This window comes from Primulina eburnea, chromosome 1 (genome assembly GCF_022965805.1).
Source record: "Primulina eburnea isolate SZY01 chromosome 1, ASM2296580v1, whole genome shotgun sequence".
Lineage (NCBI taxonomy): Eukaryota > Viridiplantae > Streptophyta > Magnoliopsida > Lamiales > Gesneriaceae > Primulina > Primulina eburnea.
In genome coordinates, this window is record NC_133101.1 from 49,671,425 (window position 1) to 49,681,981 (window position 10,557).

The 10,557-nt window shown below is 32.5% G+C and overlaps 1 non-coding gene across 1 annotated transcript; it reads right to left on the reverse strand.

The window, feature by feature from the left end:
- Positions 1-155: 155 nt before the first annotated feature.
- On the reverse strand, positions 156-266 carry LOC140815162 (small nucleolar RNA R71). Its single transcript, XR_012114281.1, has one exon. It is a non-coding gene; the product is annotated as a small nucleolar RNA R71 (small nucleolar RNA).
- Positions 267-10,557: the final 10,291 nt, after the last annotated feature.

Genomic DNA, 10,557 nt, shown 5'->3' on the forward strand with positions numbered 1-10,557 from the left:
GATCAAAATTGTAGTATTGATATAGTTCGATTAAAGCTTTTTCCTTTTTTTTTAAAAGATAAAGCTAAAACATGGCTACAAAATTAGAGATCGAGTTCAATAAGGTCATGGGAAGAAATGCAACAACAATTTCTTAAAATCCCTTCCCATAGAACAAACTCTTTTAAAAGACAAATTACTATTTTTTCTCAAAAACTAGGAGAAACATTTTATCAATATTGGGATAGATATAAAGAATTACTTAATACATGCCCACATCATGGTTTTGAAACATGGAGAATAGTTTCTCACGTTTATGAATGTATAATACCTAAAGATATGCAAATGATAAAATTCATGTGTAATGGAACTTTTGAAGATAAAAGCCCAAATGAAGCTATGGAGTATTTGGATTCATTAGCATAAAATGCTCAAAATTGGGATAATATAGGTATAATAGAACCACCAACAACTAAAATCAATAATTCAACAAATGAGGGTGGTATCTATAATATTAAAGATGATATAGATATTCAAGTTAAACTTGCATCTTTAGCAAGAAAAATTGAGTCATTAGAAATGAAAAAGAGTGGTTAATTAAAAAGTATTCAAGAAATTATTTGTCATATATGTGATACACATGATCATGCTACAAAAGATTGTCTAACATTACCTTCATTTAAAGAATGTCTCCATGAACAAGCAAATTATGTTAACAATTTTAAAAAATCAATACTAGATCCTTTTTCACCATCATATAATCCTGAATGGAAAAATCATCCTAATTTTAGTTGGAGGAATGATAATAATGCACAACTCTCACAACAATATTTTCAAAATAACCAAAATCATCAAGGTTATATTCCTTATGTTACACCTCCAAAAAAACTTTGAAGATGTAATTCATGCATTTATCAAAAAGTAAGAGTCTACCAATATTCAAAACAGGCAATCTATGAGTGATTTGAAAGAAACTCTTGTAAAATTTGCATATGCACTTAATATTCACGAAAAAGAAAAATTTCCATCTCAACCTCAACGTAATCCTAAATAAAAATCAAGAATTAAAAAATGAAAAAATTGATCAAATAAAATCTGTTATTACCCTTAGAAGTAGTACAATAGTTAATGATCTATATATTAATGAAAACAAGGATCATTTAAAATCAAAAAGTAAGGATGATAATCCTAATACTTTTGAGAATGATGATACCTTAAATTTTAAGAATAATATCGTGAATGATAAAACATCTGAAATAGTAAATGAGTCAAATAAACCTCCACCATTTCCTCATGCATTAACAAATCATAAAAAACAAAAAAGTGATTCTGATATCTATGAAGTTTTTAAACAAGTAAAGATAAATATTCCATTATTAGATGCTATTAAACAAGTACCTTCATAGGCAAAATGTTTAAAAGACTTATGTACTGTGAAGAGAAAGTCGCATGTGAAGAAGAAAGCTTTCTTGACTGAACAAGTAAGTTCTATTCTTCAAAATAATTCTAATTTAAAATATAAATATCCTGGTTGTCACAACAATTTCATGTATTATTGGAGAAAACAAAATTAAAAAAGCTTTGTTAGATTTGGGAGCAAGTATGAATTTACTTCCTTATTCAAGTTTATGAAAAACTTAATTTATGAGAATTACCACTTCTGTTACTCTCTTACTAGCGGATAGGTCAATCAAATAAGATGTGTTGATTCAAGTTGATAAATTCATATATCCTGTAGATTTAATTGTTTTGGATACACAACCAATAGAAGTACATAATGAAATTCCAGTAATATTGGGACGACCATTTCTAACAACTTCAAATGCTTTAATTAATTGTCGAAATGGAATAATAAAATTGTCTTTTGGAAATATTATTCTAGAACTTAATTTGTCCAATTTATGTAAACAACCAAGTATTAATGAAAATGAATATGATAATGAAATTGAAACAATTTGGAAGAAAATATACAAGAAGAAAACTTAAATCAACAATATGAAGTTTTCTCAATAGAAAGTTTTGAGTCTGAAAATAATATTAAAGAAGATGATAATTCAAAACTTGAATTAAAAGTTTTACCATTATAATTGAAATATGTATTTCTTGGTGAAAATAAAACATTTCATGTCGTAATTTCTTCCACTCTTTTACCAAATCAAGAAGAAGATTTAATTAAATTACTTAAAAAATATAAAAATGCAATTGGATGAACTTTGAAAGATATAAAAGGTATCAATCCTTTAATTTGCACATAAAATTCAATTAGAAGAAAATGCTAAAACATATCAACAACCACAAAGAAGGTTGAATCCACATATGAAAGAAGTTGTTAAGAATGAAGTATTAAAACTATTAGACGCTGGAATTATCTATCCAATCTCAGATAGTAAATGAGTAAGTCCAACACAAGTAGTACCTAAAAAGTCAGACATCACTATTATAAAAAATGAAAAGGGAGAGTTATTACAAGCTAGGATTCCATCTAGTTGGCATATGTGTATTGATTATAATAAATTAAATGATGCAACTAGAAAATATCATTTCCCACTACCATTTTTAGATCAAATTCTAGAAAAAGTAGCAGGAAATTCTTATTACTGTTTCCTTGATGGGTATTCGGGGTATTATCAAATACCTATATCATTATAAGATCAAGAAAAAACTACTTTCACTTGTCCTTTCGGAACTTTTGCATTTAAAGGAATTCCACTTGGTTTATGTAATGCTCCGGCTACTTTTCAAAGATGCATGTTAAGTATATTCAGTGATATGATCGAAGAAGTTGTAGAAGTTTTTATGGATGATATACCTGTTTTTGGAAACTCATTTGAAAATTGTCTTAAAAACCTAGAAGAAGTATTAAAAAGATGTGAAGAAAAAATTCTTGTTTTAAATTGGAAAAAATATCATTATATGGTTAAATCTGGAATTGTTTTAGGACATATTATATCTGAAAAAGAAATTAAAGTTGATAAAGTCAAAGTTGATGTTATTGCTAATTTAACATCACCAAAAATGGTCAAAGAATTTCGATCATTCTGGGTCATGCATGTTTTTATAGAAGGTTTATAAAAAATTTCAGCATAATATCTAAACCAATTTCAAATATTTTAACAAAATATACACAATTTGAATGGACTCAGAAATGTAAAAATGCTTTTAAAAAAATAATTAATCTTTTAATTACATCACATATTTTACAACCTCCAGATTGGTCTTTACCATTTGAATTAATGTGTAATGAAAGTGATTATGCTATAGGAGCTATGTTAGGACAAAGAAAAGAAGGAAAACCTTATGCAATCTATTATGCTAGTAGAACCTTAAATAGTGCCTAAATAAATTATTCAACTACTGAAAAAGAATTACTTTCAGTAGTATTTGCATTAGATAAGTTTCTATCTTATTTAATTGGTTCTCTTACTATTGTTTATACTGATCATTCTGCCATAAAATATTTATCAAATAAACAAGATGCTAAGCCAAGATTAATACGATGGATTTTATTGTTACAAGAATTTGATATTATAATTAAAGATAAAAAAGGGAAAAAAATGTTGTAGCCAACGATTTATCTAGAATAATGACTGAGTCATCTCATAACGAAATACCAATAAATGAAAATTTTCCAGATGATCAGTTGTTTTATGCTACTATTATGTCATGATTTGCTAACATTGTAAATTTTCTTGTGACAAATAAAATGCTTTCTCATTGGAATTCACAGGATAAGAATAAATTCTTGATAGGAGTTAAAAAATTTTATTGGGATGATCCTTACTTGTTTAAGTACTGTCCTGACCAAATTTTTCGACGATGCATACCCGACAATGAAGTAAGTAATGTAATTAAATTTTGTCATTCTGAAGCATGTGGAGGTCATATTTCATCCAATAAAACAACTACAAAAATCTTACAATGTGGATTTTGTTGGCCGTCTTTATTCAAAGTTACGCATTTATTTTGCAAATCTTGTGAAAACTGTCAGAAGATGGGATCAATTTCAAAACGAACCATGATGCCTTTAAATCCAATCATAATTATTGAAATATTTGATAGTTGGGGGATAGATTTTATGGCTCCATTTCCATTATCTTTTGGATATACGTCATTTTAGTCGCTGTTGATTATGTTTCAAAATGGATTGAAGCAATTGCATGTAGAACTAATGATCATAAAGTTGTTATAAAAATTTTAAAAGAAAATATTTTTAGCCGATTTGGAATACCTAGAGCAATAATTAGTGATGGGGAAAGTCATTTTATAAATAAATCATTTTCTTCTTTGTTTAAAAAATATGGCATTACACATAAAGTTTCTACCCCATATCATCCTCAACCGAAAAGATACAAATTTTAGAAAAAACAGTTAATCCAAACCGAAAAGATTGGTTTTTAAGATTAACTGAAGTATTATGGGCATATAGAACTACATTTAAAACATCATTAGGGATGTCACCATATAGGTTAGTTTTTGGTAAGCATTGTCATTTACCAGCTGAACTTGAATATAAAGCTTATTGGGTGATTAAAGCATTTAATATTAATTTATATGATGCATCTAAATTAAGAAAATTGCAATTAAATGAACTTGAAGAAATAAGAAATGATGCATATGAAAATTCAAAGATTTATAAAGATAAAACTAAAGTCTTTCATGATAAAAATATTATGGAAAGTCATTTGAAATTGGACAAAAAGTTTTACTTTATAATTCTCGTTTGCATTTATTTGCAAGAAAACTAAGATCGAGATGGTCAGGATCATTTATAGTTAAATTTATTTATCCTCATGGTGCAGTTGATATTGAAAATTCTAAAATTAATGATGTTTTTAAAGTTAATAGGCAAAGACTTAAGCATTTTATAGAAAATGAAATTCTTACTGATGAGTTTATGCCTTTATATGATCCACAATAGTTGTTTGATATTTTCATCTTGTTTTTTTGCAGATTCTAGTTCATTTCCCGGTTAAGTGGCGGATAACGGTACTCCGTGACTGTTTAAGTCGGTTTCTTCAGTTTTCCCAAAATAATAATAATAATAATAATAATAATAATAATAATAATAATAATAATAATAATAATAATATGGATGCTTATATTGTAAATCTTCGTAAATATTTTGCTTGTTTACCTGATAATGCGTTGAAAAAATTTTATAAAGCTAGATGTGAGCGACTAAGATTGATGATGTTATATGGCATACCGAATGATGTCCGTTTGATAATTGAAGCAAAAGTCCGATTGGCTTGGGGAAGCAAGTGAATTAATAATAAGATGTTAAGAAATGAAACTAGCGTTTCAAGAATTTTGGTGTATGACAAATCAAAATCAACCGCGGCTGGAATCCTAATAAGCTCAACCGGCAAAAAATTACAGGTTTCTCAAACCGCTGATTTTTCAAATTATGGCAAAAGTGAACCTGTTCATTTAAGAGAATCACTTATTGCTAAAAGACATTGTCTGACCGGTTGAATGCATTCAAAACTCCTTGAAGTCAACGATTACACATCAATTCCAAGAATGATATGCATTTATCTCTCTATCCCAGAAAGGAAGCTTAGAGATAGACTTCGCAGTCTGATGCGAAAAGAACAGTTGCCTTAAGAGGAAATCCTCAAGAAAAGAGCTTCAGATGTATGATGAGCAAAAGGAAGATTAAATGCGAACATTTTTTCCTCATAAAGATGAAAGCGACTCATCTGATTCTGAAGCTCAGGTTTACGTTAACTTCCCTTTCCGACCGTTAAGTCATTCGGCTATATCAACAGAGAAGGATGCAAGCTAAGACAAGATAAGCTATACAAAGATCATTGAGCTTGACTTCAAAGAAAATCTCAGAGCGCTATCACAGTCAATATTCATTTTCGCCTCTATCTGCACGCAGTTCAACAGAAACATACTTGATCATCCAAGGATCTTTTCGTGCTACTCAAACAAACTACTGTTTCATATCAATAACTTGGTGGTTATTTGATTAAAGTTTGTGGTGTCTGGAGAACTAAGGGTTCTTAATATCCAGAAGTGTAAAGTGATCACTAAGGGTTCCAATACAGGCGGTGTGATAAGTCCTGGTTGGATCGGGCTGTTACAAACATGTTGTGAAGTCAAAATTTTTTAGTGGAATCCTTCCTGACAAAGGAAGAAGGGGTGACGTAGGAGTATTCAATCTCCGAACATCCATAAAATCCGCTGTCATCTATTTCTTGCATGCTTAAATATCTCTCAGTCACTTATTGTTGTTAAGGGTGTCACTAATTTTATTGATAATTGAAAAATCTGAACTGTTTTCCGCACAACCAGTAGTTCAAGTTTTCAACCGTTTGAGAAAATATTTTTCAACCGCCTAAAAACGGTTGATAGAAAAAATTCAAAAAACAGTAAAATTTGAAAAAGTTCATTCACCCCCCTCTAAACTCTTTCCCGATCCTAACCAGTGGTATCAGAGCGGGGTTTTTCTCTAAACTTTGGCATCCTTCAACAAAATTCCTATGTTTTCCAAGGAAGACTATGATGATTGGAAAATTCGCATGCAGGCACATCTAGCAGCACAAAATGATGATATGTGGTTTGTAATCACCGATGGACCAATGAAGATCATGAAAGTAAACACAACTGTTGGTACAACCGAAGGTGCTCCTCAAATGATAGAGAAACATAGATCTGAATGGACAACTGAGGATAAAAAGAAAGCAAACCTGGACAATGTTGCAAAAGATATTCTATATAAGACTCTGGATAAGAACATGTTCGCCAAAATCAAGACCTGTACCACTGCAAAGGAGATATGGGAAAAACTTACTCAACTGTGCAAAGGCAATGATCAGACCAAAGAAAACAAACTGACAGTGGCTATCCGAAAATTCGATAATGCAAAGATGAAGCCAGGAGAAACTCTTGCAGAAATTGTTGAGAGGTTTAGCAGCATTATCATCGAGCTCATCTCACTTGGAAAAGAGTACTCCAATAGAGAAATCGCTTTGAAGGTCATGCGAGCTCTTCCTAGAGAATGGGATGTGAAGACCATAGCAATGCGCGAATCCAAAGATCTGAACAAACTGGAACTCCATGATCTGTTTGCTGATCTCAAAGCATATGAATTTGAGCTTGGAATACGAACTGAAGAAGAGCCATCCGCAACTCAACAAACAAGGGCTTTGGCAGCTGCTACAGTGACTCTTCCGGTCGAAGAGTCCACAAGTAAGAAACGGCTGAGCAAATAAACAATGAATCCATGTCTCTTTTTGTTAAGAAGTTTAGCAAATTTATGCGCAAAAATCAATCTCAAATGAATAAACCTTATTTTAAAAAGGACCATACTGAGGATGGTCAAGGTTGTTTTAACTGTGGAAAGAAGAGACACTTTATTGCAGAATGCAACAAGCCAAAGAAGGATGAAAAGAAACAGGAGAATAGAAGACGATTCAAAGACAACAAGAAATTCTTCAAGAAAAAGAATCAGCGAGTTCTGATTGCAGAAGAACACAAAGGCAAATGGGCTGAAACCGAGTCAGAAAAATCCTCTTCTGAGGCATCTTCAAGTGAAAACGAAGACGAGACAGTCGAGTGTATCATGGCCAAGGAAGACCAAAAATCCACAGAATGAAATGGTATTTGACTTCAACTCTGAAGAATTTACACGAAAAGATCTTGTTACAGCACTGCACGACATGGTAAATGAGTTCAAAGGACTGTCTATGAAATTTAATGAAGCTGTAGCAGAAAAACTAGACATAAAAAACAAGTCAACTCTCTCTAACTGCTCGCAGCACAAAGAGGTTGAAAGTTTGAAAGTTAAGTTAAGTCTGCTAGCGGCTGAGAATGATGATTTACGAAGATTGTTCCATGCTACACTAACAGAAAACAAACGGTTAATGAATATCGTCAATACTTGGAACAAGTCCTCTGTTTCTCTTAATAGGATGTATGAGATGCAGAAACCAGCCGGAGACAGAACTGGGCTGGGTTACAACATCAATGATTGCAGTACCTCAGAATCTTCAACTCAACCGTTACTAGAGAAAGACAGTTTAAGATCAATTAAATTTGTCAGATCTAGCTCGGTATATGAACATGGTAAGCCTGAAGATCAAGGCATTCAAAACATGAATCTTGAAAGTAATGGGAGGCGACGTGGTTTGGTTTATGTTCAGAGTGATAAATCCAAACGATATTGGCGCAAACTTAGGCCAAACTCAACCGGTTACGATGGCTCAACTGGATATCACTCAAGAACCAGACCTAACAATTACTACAATTACCGACCAGTTCAAAAGAGGTATAGATTGAATGACAGTAACCAAAGGCTCAAACAACATATATTGCATTCACCACCTTATTATTTATCCAATCATGGTTACCCCGGAACACATCACAAAAAATCCGCAAGGATAATTCAAGTGTGGATTCCTAAGGTCTAATTAATTCAGGACCCAAATAGAAAGGGTACCAATTTCTTATCTCAAATTTCAGGAACTAAAGAAGAAAAACTTGGAAAAATCAACATGGTTTTTAGACAACGGATGCTCAAGACATATGACAGAAAACAAAAATCTCTTATCAGAAGTTGTGAATTTCAAGGGGCCAACAATCACTTTCGGTGCCAACGCTAAAGTTAAAGCCATGGGTAAGGATAAGATTATTTATGGCAAAATCATCATTAAAGATGTTCTCTTGGTAGAAAATTTATGTTATAACCTGATCAGTATAAGTCAACTGTGTGACAATGGGTATACGGTTGAATTTCATAGAGACAAATGCATGGTTAAAACTAATGCAGGGACAATTGTTCTGACTGGCTATCGAAGTCAAAATACCTATAGAGTAGAATGGAATGATGAATATTTAAATGCATCTACTTGCTTCATTGCTCTAAATGGAAATAAAAATTGGCTATGGCATAAAAGGCTCAATCATCTAAATTTCAAATCCATTGCTACTATTAGTAAGCTTAAGCTGGTATCTGGACTGCCTAATGTTGACTTTGCCAAAGAAAAAGTGTTTAATGCTTGTCAGCTAGGAAAACAAGTTCGATCAACTTTCAAAAGCAAGGGAAGAAACTCTTCAGCAAGATGTTTGGAACTTCTTCATATGGACCTGTTTGGACCTATACCGGTGATGAGCTTAGGGGGAAAGAAATACACTCTTGTAATTATTGACGACTTCTCCAGATTCACATGGGTATTATTCCTAAGCTCCAAAGATCAAACTGCCGATCAACTAATTAAGCTACTCAAGAGGCTTCAAAATGAAAAAAAGGAAGAAATTGACAGAATCAGGAGTGACAGAGGAAATGAATTTCTAAACAAATACCTGTCATCCTACCTTGAAGATCATGGCATTAAACACGAGTTATCAGCTGCAAGATCGCCACAACAAAATGGAGTAGTAGAAAGAAGAAACCGCACACTGAAGGAAGCAGCTAGAACCATGATGGCTGAATCTGGTATCTCACAACGATTTTGGGCTGAAGCCATCAACACAGCTTGTTACACTCAGAGTCGGTCTATGATAATAAAAATCATGAAAAGACTCCATATGAAGTATGGACCGGAAAATTGCCAGAAGTGGGGTACTTTCGCATATTCGGCTGTAAGTTTTTTATTCATATATATGGCAAAATGCATCTCACCGCATTTGATGTATAGGCTGAAAATGGCATCTTTCTTGGATACTCAGCAGTGAGTAAAACATACGGAGTGTATAATAAAAAAACTCTCACTGTAGAAGAATCCATACATGTTGTGTTCGATGAATCATCTATATGTCATGACAATAGCAACAGTAGCATGCATGATCTGATAAATAATTTTGAAGCTGCTAACCTTGAAGCTAGCAATGATGATGATGAGATAGACCTAAGAAGAACAGGTGAAACCATATCCAAATAAAACCCAACCGGTCAAGAACAAAATCAGCAGACAAATGAACCAGAAAACAATTATCAACCGCAGAAAATACCAATGGAAGAAGAGGCACCAGAACAAGAAAACGACATCAATCAACCAACCGAGCCAAATCTATATGGACCTTGTCTCTGGTGGAACAAGAATCATCCACTCGAGCAGGTCATTGGTCACCCTACTGCTCCTCTTAGAACTAGAAATCAGATGATAAATGAATTTATGCAGGCTGCTTTCGTTTCTCAAATAGAACCCAAGAAAATTGATGATGCCTTGCTAGACACAAACTGGATAGAGGCTATGCAAGAAGAACTTAATCAGTTTGAAAGGAACAGAGTATGGCACTTAGTATCTCGACCTAATGATGCTCACATAATTGGAACTAGATGGGTTTACAGAAACAAAATGAATGAAAGTGGTTCAATCATCAGAAATAAGGCTCGTTTAGTGGCTCAGGGATATGGACATGAGGAAGGAATAGACTTTGATGAATTTTTGCCCATGTTGCCAGATTAGAAGCCATTAGAATATTTCTAGCTTTTGCAGCATTTAAGGACTTCAAAGTATATCAAATGGATGTTAAATCTTCCTTTCTTAATGGTTTATTAAATGAGGAAGTTTATGTAGAACAACCACCCGGTTTTGTTAATCATTCCTTTCCTGATCACTGTTTACA